This window comes from Jaculus jaculus, chromosome 5 (genome assembly GCF_020740685.1).
Source record: "Jaculus jaculus isolate mJacJac1 chromosome 5, mJacJac1.mat.Y.cur, whole genome shotgun sequence".
In the NCBI taxonomy this organism is placed as follows: Eukaryota; Metazoa; Chordata; class Mammalia; order Rodentia; family Dipodidae; genus Jaculus; species Jaculus jaculus.
This window is the reverse complement of record NC_059106.1, coordinates 80,139,192-80,153,812: the sequence shown is the minus strand read 5'-3', so window position 1 is coordinate 80,153,812 and position 14,621 is coordinate 80,139,192. Positions and strand designations below refer to the sequence as shown.

Here is a 14,621-nt window from a genome sequence, read left to right as displayed (position 1 = left end):
TCCCTGATAGGTCCTTTCAGGTGGTAACTAATGTATAATATAAAAATCTAGACTCCTGATCCAATGGCTTGAGCCTGGGCTACTTCACAGGAATCTGTAGGCATTTTCACCTTCCTAACCACTCGATAACCAGATACACTGTTCCCACAGCTTAAGTGATAGTTGAACCTGCTTCAGAACTCCTTCCTGCTCTAAGCCCCACAGAGGTTGGCAGCATCCTGCCACCTAAGTGTATGGGATAAAATAATGTTCCTATGTGTGGAGAAATACTCTGTTACCTTCAGAACACAAAGGGGCCTATAGTTACCATGCTTCTTTTTAGGTGTAAGGGAATGTAAGAGGTAGCAATTTTATCCTCTACTTTAGATAGGATACCCTGGCTTGTCTTGACATTGAATCCACATTCATGTTACCAAAGGGATAGGTCTCTAATTTGATGCAGAGTTAATCTCTCACCTTGTGAAGCATGTGTCTTTCCAGTATCTTAATATTAGTAAGCTTTTGTTCTTTTGTCCACCAGCTCGATATCATCAATATAATGATTCCCTCTGCTCTCCAGATTCTCCTGCTATCTCTTGGATCTGCCAACTTACATTGTCTCTCAGGAGAAATCCCCAATATAGTAACTATGTTCTGTGTGAACTTAATTATTTCTGGTCCTCTTTTTTGCTTAGGATAGAGAAGAATGCACTTGTTAGCTGAGTGGCCACATGCTATGTACTTCAGCCTCTATTAATCTAACTCTAGTAATGATAGTATGTCTGGTATGGCACTGGACAGGCAAGTTGAGTTGCCACTTGGCTGAGCTTCTGTAATCTGCAAGCACCTTTTTTTCAGCATGTATGTGTGTGTGGTAGGTGCATGTACGTGTGTTTCTATGTGTGTATGCAAATGCCTGAATGTATGGATCTCAGAGGTTGATGTCAGGTGTATTATTTAATCAGTGTACTCATTACTTTTATTTATTTATTTATATACATATTTATTTATTTATTTAAGAGAGAGAGAGAGAAAGGGGCAGACAGAGAGAGGGAGAATGTATGCATCAGAGCCTCTAACCACTACAAATGAAGTACAGATGTATGTGCCACCTTGTGCACCTGGCTTACATGGGTACTGGGAAATCAAACCTGGATCCTTTGGCTTTGCAGGCAAGTGCCTTAACCACAAAGCCATCTCTCCAGTCCCATATTATTTCTTGAGACAGGATCTTTTGATGAACCTAGGGTTCACAGATGTGCTGTAGGGATCCACCTGACTCTACCTCCCACACACTGGGATTATGAGCATGTGCCATCATGCTGGCATTTTTTTTTTAATTTTTATTTATTTGAGAGCGACAGACACAGAGAGAAAGACAGATAGAGGGAGAGAGAGAATGGGCGCGCCAGGGCTTCCAGCCACTGCAAACAAACTCCAGACATGTGCGCCCCCTTGTGCATCTGGCTAACGTGGGACCTGGGGAACCGAGCCTCGAACCGGGGTCCTTAGGCTTCACAGGCAAGCGCTTAACCGCTAAGCCATCTCTCCAGCCCATGCTGGCATTTTATATCAGGGATCCAAGCAGGTCTTCATGCTTCTGCGGCAAGCACTTTACCCATGGAGCCAACTCCCCAGCCCTACAGGCACCTTTTACACTTTCTCTACATTCTGAAGGAGCCACACAGACAAGTTAAATAGTTGCAAGACCATCTGTACCTTCTACTTCCTTTGCATCCTTTTGATCTTAAAAGTGACTTTAATCCCCTTCATGGCCCCTACCATACTCAGAATATGTGCAGGGTTGAGACATTTCTAGCGGCTTCTAAGATGATAACATTTATCCTATGAGCCAGAAACCCAATATAGGGATTATTTCAACTGCAAAACATGTAACCCTCATTTGTACATTTGAGGACCAGGGAAATGACTGGATTTATATCTCCAACTGTTCCACTGTAATCCAGATTAAAAAAATATATTTTATTTTTATTTATTTGTTTGAGATAGAGAGAGAAAGGGGGAGCAGAAAGAGAGAAAGAACGGATGTGCCAGGGCCTCCAGCTACTGCAAACAAACTCCAGATGCATGTGCCACCATGTACATCTGCCTTATGTGGGTCCTGGGGAATTGAACCTAGCTCCTTTGGCTTTGCAGGCAAGCACGTTAACAACAAAGCAATCTTTCCAGCTCTAATCCAGATTTTATCCATTTTATTTATTTATTTATTTATTACCTGATCTTCAAGTGCCTCCACTCTAACATGAGGATCATGATCACATGTCAGGCCTCTGGCTGTCAATATCCATTCAAACTCAATGTCCAAAAGTTTGCCAAATATATAGGTATTCACTCTTTCCTCAACATATAACTATTCAAGTAAATGACTGTAGGTCCCTGTGGAAAATATTTAATAGGGGAATCATTATCACATATACTTACTATGATATTTCAGGGATCTTTCCCCTGGAAATTCAGCCACCTTTCAATCTATAGTTTCTAGACCTGAAAACTATCTCAGGTGTAGAAATTAGGCAAAGATCATTATTCTTTTTCCCTTTTTGTACTCTAGGCTAGGCTGATCTGGAACTCACTCTGTACGCCTAGGCTGGCTTCAAACTCATGGCAATCCTTTTACCTCTGCCTCCCAAGTGCTGGGACTAAAGACATATGCCACCATGCCCAATTTAAGATTACTTTTGTTTTGTTTGGTTTGGTTTTTCGAAGTAGAGTCTCACTCGAGCCTGGGCTGACCTGGAATTCACTATGTAGTCTCAAGCTGGCCGCAAACTCACAGTGCTCCTCCTACCTCTGCCTTCCATGTGCTGGGATTAAAGGCATGCACCATTTTGCCTGGCCAAGATTACTTTGAATTGAAATTATTTATCCCAACCTCCTGCTCATTCATTCTTGTTTCTTTTGATCAACTTTTCCATAATTTCTATAACAGTGCCCTTAACTGTCACACCAAACTTCTAGTCACTATGATTCAACTTCTGTCAGTTAAGTGTTGCCACATCATGAACTTTATTATTTGGGGGACCCCCATCACCCATTTTTTTTTTTTTTTTTTAGTTTTTTGAGGTAAGGTTTCACTCTAGCCTAGGCTGACCTGGAATTCACTATGTATTCTCTGGCTGGCCTTGAACTCATAGTGATCCTCCTACCTCTGCTTCCCAAATGCTGGGATTAAAGGCATGCACCACCACACCCAGCTCATCACCCTTTTTTTTTGTTGTTGTTCATTTTGTTTTGTTTTTGTTTTTTTGAGGTAGGTTCTCACTGTAGCCCAGGCTGACCTGGAATTCACTATGGAGTCTCAGGGTGGTCTTGAACTCAAGGCGATCCTCCTACCTCTGCCTCCCGAGTGCTGGGATTAAAGGTTTGTTTGCGCCACCACACCCAGCTTTCATCACCCATTTTATAACAGATCCAAATTTGTGACAGCTTCTGTTATCATCATATCTGGCTTACAAAAGAAAGACACACTAACTTCTTAGTGATTCTGGGCCCCCTAAGCCAGAATATACAATGGTAGATGAATGACATGTTCTCTGATCCTTTTGGCAAAATGTAACATTCTGGTGGGTTTTTGAGCTTCACCTAATATATACCTGCCCATTTCCTTTAGTTTTCAACCAATTCTTTCATTGTCTACCATAGAAAACCAAGAATTTCGTCCTGCTCAGTATAGGGGTAAGTTTTCCTAGGCCTCTGCAGTGAGCTTGAACCATCCCCATTAGTCTTTGCCTGTGTTGAAATCTTGTAGGCAAAAGCAGAATGTGATAATTCAAGGTCACCCAGGCTATGTGATACCCTGTCTCAAAAAGGAAGAGAAAAAGAAAAAGAAAGAAAGAAAAGGGAAGAATCCTATAGCTATAAAGAGCATCATTGGGCTGAAGAGATGGCTTACTGGTTAAGACACTTGCTGGTTAAGCCTAAGGACCCAGGTTCGATTCCCCAGTAGCCATATAGGGCAGATGCACAAGGTGATACATGCATCTGGAGTTCATTTACTGTGGCTAGAGGCTCTAGCATGCCCATTCTCTCTCTCTCTCTCTCTCAAATAAGTAAATAAAATATTTTTTGTAAAACAGCATCATTAAGTTAACACATTCTCTTATTATGTCATATGTTTTGACTTCCTTGATTAAGCCCCCACAGATTTCAGAGTCATTGATACTCCCCTGGCCAGTATATGCCAGCTAAGTCTACTAGTGTCTTTGAGTTATAGTGTATTCCTTTCTGTATCAGTTATTTTCTTGTTGCTGGAGAAAAATACCTGTCCAGAAGCAACTTAGGGAAGAAAAGGGTTTGTTTCAGTTTAAAGGTCCAAAAGGTAGAGATGGGCTGGAGAGATTGCTTAGTGGTCAAGGTGCTTGCTTAGGAAGCCTAAGAATGCATGTTCAAATTTCCAGGTCCCATGTAAGCCAGATGCAAAGTGATGCAAGCATGCAATGTCACACATCCGCCTCAAGGGGGTGCACACATCTGGAGTTCATTCACAGAAAGGCCCTGGTGTGCCCATGCTCTCTCTCTCTCTCTCTCTCTCTCTCTCTCTCTCTCTCTCTCTCTCCCTCACTCTTTGCCTCATTTTATCAGTCTCTCTGTTAAAAAAAAAATTTTTTTAAAGATAGAGATAATCAAGGTGAGGGAAGCATGGGAGGAGCAGACAGCCAGTGTTGCATTGTCACATTAGTAGGGAGGAGGTAGAAAGAGAGAGAGAATAGCAAGCGGGGCTTGGCTATAACACCTCAAGGCTCATCCCTAGTGACACATTCCTCTTGCAGGGCTCCATCTCCCAAAGGTTCCAAAGTCTTCCTAAATAACATCACCAACTGGGGAGTAAGTAATCAAACACATGAGTCTTCAGGGGCATTTTACATTCTGCCCCTGACCTCCATACACTCATGACCATATAATGATACAAAGTCAGTCTAACTTTAAAAGTTTCCTAGTTTTTAACCTGTCTCAACATGATTCAAAAGTCTAAAGTCTCAAACTATGCCTGGTGGTGTACACCTTTAATCCTAGCAGAGGCAGGAGGATCACTGGCCCCCTTTGTTCTTCTTTGGAATAGAAATGTTATATGTTGAAAGTATGTGATTTGTGTTGTGATTTTACCGGACTCACAGTAAAGAGACAGATTTGAGACTTTAGACATTTTTTTCTTTTTTGTTATTGACAACTTCTATGATTATAGACATTAAACTATGACAATTTCCTCTCCCCCTTACTTTTCCCTTCACAACTCCACTCTCCATCATATACCCTCTCCCTCCCAATCAGTTTCTCTATTATTTTAATATCATCATCTTTTCCTCCTATTATACTGTATTTTTTTAAGTGGTGCCAGGCACTGCGAGACTTTTTGGTTTTTTTGAAGTAGGGTTTCACTGTAGCCCAGGCTGACCTAGAATTCACTATGTAGTCTCAGGATGGGCTCAAACTCACAGTAATCAGTACCAATTTTCTGTATCGGTTATTGTCACAATCATCTTCACATTGCTGGGATGAACTTCCAAATGACACAGTTTATTAAAGGAAGAGATTTCTTGAAGCTTCCAAATACAGGGGAAGTTCCACAATGGTGAAAGAAGCTGGCCCCTTTCACAGGTCCATACAGAGAGAAATATCACCACCAGCACAAGCAAGCACACTCCAGGAACCTGAGGCAGAATTCAAGAACTTTGCATATCTTTAGACTGGAATTTCAGATCTGCCCCCAAATACACCTTAGGGCTGGACCCCAGGATCTGCCCATAGTGCCCCATCTTCCAGCCAGGCATCCGAAAATCCAAGAACCTTTAATATACTCCTGAATCTACTGGGGGACATCCATTCAAACTACCACAGTTGCTTTCTCATTTCTGTGGAAAAATACCCAACCAGAAGCAGCTGATGGAAGGAAAGGATTTATTTCAGTTTACAGTTCCAGTCAGTAGGGTCCATCGTGGCAGGGAAGCAAGGCAGGGACAGGAAGTTGGTATCATACCCGCACACCAGCAGGGCAAAGGGGAGACCCTGAGAACAAGTATGGCCAGGCTAAAGTACCTCAAGGCCTGCCTCCAATGACACATTCCCTCCAGCAAGACTCCACCTCCAAAGGCTATACAACCTTCCTAAATAGTACCATCAGCTGGGGATTAAGTATTAAGACATATAAGTCAGGTTGGAGTGATGGCTTAGCAGTTAAGGTTCTTGCCTGCAAAGCCTAAAGGCCAGGTTTGATTCTCCAGTACCCACGTAAGCCATATGTACAAGGTGGCACTGGAGTTTGTGGTAGCCAGAGGCCCTGGCATGCCCATTATCTCTCTGTCTCTCTCCTTTTGTAAAAAAAAAAAAAAAAGTATTTTATTTTTATTTATTTGACAGAGAAAGAGAGAGAAAGAGAGAAGATGGGCACTCCAGGGCCTCTAGCCACTGCAGACAAACTCCAGATGCATGTGCCCCCTGAATATGGCTAACATGGGTCCTGGGGAATTGAACGTGGATCCTTTGGCTTTGCAGGCAAATACCTTAACCCCTAAGACATCCTTCCAGCCCTCTCTCTCCTTTTTTTAATTTTTTGCTTTTTTGAGATAGGGTCTCACTTTAGCCTAGGCTGACCTGGAATTCACTCTGTAGTCTGAGGCTGGCCTTGAACTCACAGTGATCCTCCTACCTCTGCCTCCCAAATACTAGGCTTAAAGGTGTGAGCCACCACACCCAACCACTAGCGCTTAATAAGGAAACATGGGCCAACTCTGCAGGCTCAGATGTTTGTAGAAAATTGGGGAGACAAATCAGGAAGATCAAGCTATCCCTATCTCTCCCACACTGTAGGGTTATGGGTTTTCCCAAACAGGCCTGACTTGGGGAAGCAGTCTGCTTTGGCTGGATATTCAGTCAGCCACTCTATCAAGGCCTGTGCTCCATCTTCAGCTTGTTCAGCCTGTTTCCACATAAGATAAGGGCACCTTTACAAGCCACCAATGAGACCCTCTGACTCTCATATCCAGTTTAAATTATTTGCTAGTTGTTTTCTGCTTTCTACACTACTACTTACAGCAGCTATCCTCCTTCCATGGTCTTTTTTTTTTTTTTTTGAGGCAAGCCCAACAAATTTGTGTGTCATCCTTGCACAGGGGACAAGCTAATCTTCTCTGCATTGTTCCAAATATATGTGCTACCAAAGTGGGAACCCTTTTTAAAAATTTTTTTTAAACTTATTTGACAGAGAAAGACAGGGGGAGAGAGAGAAAGAATGGGTGCACCAGAGCTTCCAGCCACTGCAAACGAACTTCAGACACATGTACTCCCTTGTGCATCTGGCTAACATGGTTCCTGTGGAATAGAACCTGGGTCCTTTGGCTTTGCAAGCAAATGCTTTAACTGCTAAGCCATCCTTCCAGCTCCCCCTTTTTTAATGTGCATGAGAGAGAATTGGAGTTCCAGGGCCTCCAGCCACTGCAATTGAACTCCAGATGCATGCGCCACCTTGTGCAACCTTGCATGCTTGCATCGCTTTGTGTGTCTGGATTACATGGGACCTGCAGTCCTTAGCTTTTGCAGACAAGTGCCTTAACTGCTGAACCATCTCTCCAGCCTCTACAGTCCTTTTAAGCATCATGAACCACATACATTCATTTGTACAGAGCAGTTTACTCCCTTCTACATACCTTCCATTCTAGATAATCACTATAAAAAGTTCTAGCAAAAGAGCTGTAATGTCTAGATATTCCTGTGCATCACTTATAACCAAATGTTGAGTCTGCATCACCAGCAGGGTGGAGAATGAGCCTGTCTTTATCTTATTTCCTGCTCTTTTGGGACTAGTTCTGTTATCGATTGTCACAGAGTGGCTCTTCAGGGAGCAGACATCAGGACAAAATCAGGAAAACAAGAGCTTTCTTGGTGAGCAATAGCATAAAGATTGAAAGGAAGAACTGGGAGTAAGCAAGCAAGAATGGTCCGAATATAATGCCACCTTACCAAGAGTGCCAGGAAAAAGATTGTCCACCCATTCAAGGAATCCTACAGTAAGCAAAGTTGATAAGGTCCTGTGCAGTCATTGGTCAGAGCCTCCCTAAAAAAAGCATTTCCTCAGCTCAGACACAGAGTCAAGCCTCCATGAAGCTAACTGCTAGAAACTGCTAGCTAAGTGTCCTGGTAGCACAGTAGGCACTTCTTTTCAAAAAGGCCCAGGACCGCTTTCTTTCCTCCTTAGACCAGAGACACAGACTTATGTACACTGAGGGCTGGAAAAGCTAATAAAGATGGGAATGGAGGAAAAGGTGGGAGATGGCAGGATCCTTTTTTTATTGTTTTGTTTTTGGGGGATAGGGTCTCACTCTAACCCAGGCTGACCTGGAATTCACTATGTAGTCTCAGGGTGGCCTCGAACTCATGATGATCCTCCTACCTCTGCCTTCCAAATGCTGGGATTAAAGGTGTGCTCTTCCATGCCTGGGGTTAGGCCCTTTTCTTATTAAACAAAGCATTTTACTTATTTATTTATTTTGAGAGAGAGAGAGAAGCAGAAAGAGAGAGATAATTGGTGCACAGGGCCTCCAGCCACTGCAAATGAACAAAGGCAAAAAATCAAAATTAATTGTTGGTCCAGGAAAAACCAGGGGCACTGGCTTCTTCTCTCTTGCCTACAATAGTCAATGTGGTCAGTTGAATGAAATGTTCCCCAAAGGCTCAATCAGTACTTGGCCCCCAGCTGGTCGCAATTTGGAAAAGTTATGGGACTTTTGAGAGGTGGAACCTTGCTGGAGGAGGTGTGTCACTAGGGACAGGCACCGGAGTGATATAACCCAGCTCCAAAGCCAGTATTGAGACTACTTCCTTCCTGACGCTGTGGAGATGTGATGCCCGCCTGGCTGTCTGCTCTTGTTATGCTTTCTCACCATGATGAAACCTCCCCTCAAAACTGTAAGCCAGGGCTAGAGAGATGGCTTAGCAGTTAAGGTGCTTGCCTATGAACCCTAAGGTCCCAGGTTCAATTCTCTGGTATCCACGTAAGCCAGATGTACAAGGTGGTACAAGCATCTGGAGTTCATTTGCAGTGGCTGGAAGCCCCAGCATGTCTCTCTCTGAAATAAATAAAATATTTAAAAAATACTCTAAGTCAAAATAAACTCTATCCTTTCATGAGCTGCTCTTGGTCAAGTGTTTATTTCCAGGAGCATGAAGGTAAACGCGGGCTGGAGAAATGGCTTAGCGGTTTAGCGCTTGCCTGTGAAGCCTAAAGACCCCAGTTTGAGGCTCGATTCCCCAGGACCCACGTTAGCCAGATGCACAAGGGGGCACATGCATCTGGAGTTCGTTTGCAGTGGCTGGAGGCCCTGGTGTACCCATTCTATCTCTCTCTCTCTCTCTCCCTCCCTCCCTCTCTCTCTCTCTTTCTCTCTCTGTCACTCTCAAATAAATAAAAATAAACAAAAATAATGTAAAAATATATTTTAAAAGAAGGTAAATGTAGTAGATAGTAATCAAAAAATTTATGACACTTTTTTTTATTTTTCTTTTTGTTTATTCAGTCAACTGTCCTACAGAGCATGCAGCTATAGTAACTGCTTTGATCTTTTCCAGTTTAATTGCAATCCTCATTTATCTTGTTATTAATTACTCCCCAAATAAGATTATGCTTTTGGTGAGAAAATAGGATAGCTATAGTACAGCAGTAAAATATCTTCTTCTTTTGAAATACTTTTAAATTTGATTTATTTGAGAGCAAAAGAGGAGTTCGAAAAAGAGAGAGAAAATGGGTGTGCCAGGGCATCCAGCTACTACAAACAAACTCCAGATGTATGTGCCACCTTGGGTATCTGGCCTACGTGGGTCCTGGGGAATTGAACCTGGATCCTTTTGCTTTGAAGACAAACTCCTTAACCATTAAGTCATCTCTCCATCCACTTAATATTTTATTTTAATTTATTTATTTGAGAGAGGGAGAGAGAGAATGGGCATACCAGGGCCTACAACTGCTGCAAATGAACTCCAGACATATGTGCCACCTTGTATAACTGGTTTACGTGGGTCCTGGGGAATTGAACCTGGGTCCCTTCGCTTTTCAACCAAGCGCCTTAGCCACTAAGCAATCTCTCCAGCCTCCAAATTTATTCTTTTAAAAAATATTTTTATTTATTTTCAAGCAGAAATACAGAGAAGAGAGACAGAGCATATAAGCATGCCAGGGCCTCTTGCCACTGCAAACAAACTCCAGAGGCATGCATCACATTCATCTGGCTTTATGTGGGTACTGGGAAGTTGAACCCAGGTCATCAGCCTTTGCAGGCATGCACCTTCACTATTGAACCGTCTCTCCAGGCTCAAATTTATTCTTTTTTTGGAAGCTAGGACACTGTATGTGTATGTATATGTATATGTATATGTATATGGATATGGATATGGATATGGATATGGATATGTATATGTATATGTATATGTATATGTGTGTGCGTAACTTATCAGTCTTAGTGTCTCTCTTTCTCTCAAATAAATATATTAAAAATATTTTAGGAGTAGAGAGATGGCTTAGCTGTTAAGGTGCTTGTTTGTGAAGCCTAAGTACTCATATTTGACTCCCCAGGTCCCACGCAAGCCAGATGCACAAAGTGATGCAAGGATGCAAGGCTGCCACATGCACACAAGGGGGCGCATGCATCTGGAGTTCGACTGCAGTAGCTAGAGGCCCTGGTGCACCAGTTCTCTCTCTCTCTCTTTCTTATTCTCTCACATAAAAAAGACCAGTCTGTTGAGCTTGTCTCAAAAAATGCTTTTTGAAAAATGCTTGCTTGCAAAGTCTAAAGGCCTGGGTTTGATTCCCCAGTACCCATGTAAAGCCAGATGTACAAAGCGGCACATGATTCTGGAGTTCATTTGCAGTGACAGGAGCCCCTGGTGCACCCATACTTTTTCACCCCCCTCTCTCTTTCTCTTTCTCTCCCTTTCTATCTAACTCATTCTCTCTCTCTTAAATAAATATAAAATTAAAATATTTTAAAAATAAATATTTAAAAAATAAAAAAAAAACAAGAGGAAGAGGAGAAGGAAAAGAAAAAGAAGTTGGGCATGGTGGCACATGCCTTTAATCCCAGCACTTGGGAGGCAGAGGTAGGATGATCACTGTGAGTTCAAGGCCACCCTGAGACTACATAGGGAATTCTAGGTCAGCCTGGACTAGAGCAAGACCCTACCTCGAAAAACCAAAACAAAGCAAAACAAAGAAAAAACAGAGATGGCTCAGTGGGTGAAGCACTTGTTAAAGGGTTAAAGGCACTTAAGCCTGCCAGTATGAGTTCAATTCTTCAGCACCCATGAAAAGCTGGGTGCAAAGTGGTCTGCAATCCCAGGGCTCCTATGGCAATAGAAGACAGAGCCAAGAGAATCTGGGAGCTCATGACCCATCTAGACGATTGCACACCCAGCAGTAAAACAGTAAGAGACCCTGTCTCAAAAAAATGGGGGCGGGGGGGCTGGAGAGATTATTCAGCAGTTGAAACACTTACCTGCAAAGCCTAATAACCCAGGTTTGACTCCCTAGTACCCACATAAAGCACATGCACAAAGTGGCACATGCATCTGGAGTTCATTTGCAGTGGTTGGAGGCCCTGGCACATCCATTCTTCCTATCTCTCTTCTTTCTCTCTCTGCTTGCAAATAAATAAGATTAAAATAAAAGTGGGGTCTGAAGAGATGACTCAGTGGTTCAAGGCACTTGCTTGTTAAAGCCTGACAGCCATGCACTATCTTGTGCATGTGGCTTTACTTGGGTACTGAGGAATTGACCCTTGATCCTTTGGCTTTGCTGGCAACCACCTTAACAGATAAGCCATCTCTCCAGCCCACATACATTTTTAGAGGATTAACTAGGAGAATCTGGGTGTGGTGGTATATACCTGTAGGCAGTTGGGAGACTGAGACAAGAGAATTGCTATGAGTTTGAAACCAGTCTGGACTACACAGTGAGACCCTATTCTAAAAATGAATGGGTGAGGTGCTGCAGGGATAGTTTAGTGGTTAAGGCACTTGTATGAAAAGCCAAAGGACCCAGATTCAACTCACTGGCACCCATGTAAAGACAGATGCACAAGGTAATGCATGCATCTCTAGTTCGTTTGCAGTGGCTGGAGGTCCTGGCATGCCCATTCTCTCCCTCTCTATCTGCTTCCATCTCTTTCTCTCTCTCTCTCTCTCTCTCTCTTAAATAAATAAAATAAAGTATTTAAAATAAAGTGAATGAAAGAATAAGATTTAATGGGAGGAAAAGAAATGAGGACATATGAGCTGAGGAGATGGTTCAGTGGTTAAAGACACTTGCTTGCAAAACCCAGATTTAATTCCTTAACATCCCCATAAAGCCAGATGCACAAAGTGATGCATGTGTCTGGAGTTTATTTGCAGTGGCTGGAGGCTCTGGATCCCCATAGTCAGACTGTCTCTCTCTGTCTCTCATAAATGAATAAAAAAAAAAAAATAAGGAGAAAGCCAGGCATGGTGGTGCACACCTTTAATCTCAGCACTTGGGAGGCAGAGGTAGGAGGATCACCATGAGTTGGAGGCCACCCTAAGACTACATAGTGATATCAAGGTCAGCCTGAGCTAGAGTGAGACCCTACCTCAAAAAAAAAAAAAAAAAAAAGGAGAAATGGGGAGCTGGAAAGATGGCTTAGTGGCTAAGGTACTTGCCTGTGAAGCCTAAGGACCCATGTTTGACTCCCCAAATCCTATATAAGCCAGGTGCACAAGGTGGTGCATGCATCTGGAGTTTGATTACAGTGGCTGGAGCCCCAGGCATGCCAATTCTCTCTCATTAAAAAAAAAAAAAGAAGAAGCCAGTCTGTTGGGCTTGCCTTAAAAAAAATAGACTAGGGGCTGGAAGATGGATCTGGTTTAAAGGGCTTGCTTGCAAGCACTGTTGACATGAGTTCGATCCTTCCCAGTACCCATGTAAAGCAGAGATGCACCCAGACAATAGGAGTGAAACCAGGAAAATCTAAAGCTCATGACAATAGTGTTGCTTTCCTTTGCAGTGACAAAAGCTTCTGCCTCTGTTGGGAGTTGTGGCACATACCTTTAATCCCAGCACTCAGGAGGCAGAGGTAGGAGGATCAGCATGAGTTCGAGGCCACCCTGAGACTAAATGTGAATTCCAAGTCAGCCTGGACTAGAGTCAAATCTTACCTTAAAACAAAAAAAGACTCTGTCTCAAGGAAGGAGGAAGAAGCACAAACACCTTGAAGTTGTCCTCCGGCCTTCACACTTGTACTGTGACTCACATGTGCCCATGCCCACACAGACACAAGTAAATAAATAAACCATAATAATGATGTTGTTAAAGACTAAGACTAGGCCAGGGACATGGCTCAGTGGGTAAAGCTCTTGCCACACATGCGTGAGTACTTGGGTTCCCATGCCCAGCATTCTTAGATGCAGTAGCTCACACCTGTATTCCCAGAACACCAAGGGTGAGAGGGAGGTGACCGTAGGAGAAGCCTCTTTGAAACTCATGGAGCAGCTGGCCTGGCAAATGCAGCAGTGGACAAGAGACCTGCCTCAGTCAAGGTGGAAGGCAAGGACTGACTGAAACTCATGGAGCAGCTGGCCTGGCAAATGCAGCAGTGGACAAGAGACCTGCCTCAGTCAAGGTGGAAGGCAAGGACTGACATCTGAAGTTATCCCCCAATCTCCTCACGCACACACCTGTACTCATACATATAAACATACAGAGAGAGAGAGACTGATAAATTACATTCCAACTGTCAGTGAGGGTTCAATAAGGACACAGCAGCCAGGTGTGGGTCATAGTTTGGTCGTTTTTTGTTTTGCTTTTTGGGGGCGGGGAGTTTCAAGGTAGGGTCTCCAGCTGGCCCCTGGAATACACTATGTAGTCTCCGGCTGCCCTCAAATTCATGGTGATCCCTCTACCTCTGCCTCCTGAGTGCTGAGATTAAAGGTATGTGCCACCACACCTGGCTCTGTTTTGCTTTTTTGAGACAGTCTCACTGTCTAGGGTTGCCTGAAATTTACTGGGTAGTCCAGGCTGGCCTCCAAGGTTGGTCCTTCTGCCTCAGCCTCCTGTGTTCAGGAATTGCAGGTGTTGTCTTCATGTGTAGCTAAAGGATCATGTTTTGAAGTAGCAGGTCCAGGTCACTTTGTATATAGAGCTTTATATGTTCAATAACTCTGTTCAGAGGAAGAAAAAAAAATACTAGCTGCTCTAAAGATCAGGAAGATTGAACAAGGAAAGAACAAAGGTTTTCAAAGAGTGTCGCTCTGAGCTAAGATTCAGAGCTTTTGGAGAGAGTATAGCTACCACAGGAACACGAGGCCTGTAGGTGCCTAAGGCTGCAGACCAGAGTGGGGTTCATAGGACTGCCTCACCAGATGGCAGAGAAACCTGTCAAACCCTGTGGCAATCTGTATGTGATCTATAGGAGTCATGCACTGGGTCACAGGAAAATGTGCTAAGCATACAACTTAGTTGTCGTGTGCAGTGGGAGCAGCCTGGTAGTGGTACAGAGCAGAGAAGGAAGAAGACGGCTGGTTCATGGGGGCTATTGAGGTAAGCATTGCCAGGGATCCTTCATGGTGCTAAACCCTAGCTCACTGGAACCAGGAAATGAAGTATCTTTCCTAGTACCTTTCAGTGT

The 14,621-nt window shown here is 43.4% G+C and overlaps 1 non-coding gene across 1 annotated transcript; it reads right to left on the bottom strand.

The window, feature by feature from the left end:
* Window positions 1–7,061: 7,061 nt before the first annotated feature.
* Window positions 7,062–7,163, bottom strand: LOC123461224. Its single transcript, XR_006637518.1, has one exon. It is a non-coding gene; the product is annotated as a U6 spliceosomal RNA (small nuclear RNA).
* Window positions 7,164–14,621: the final 7,458 nt, after the last annotated feature.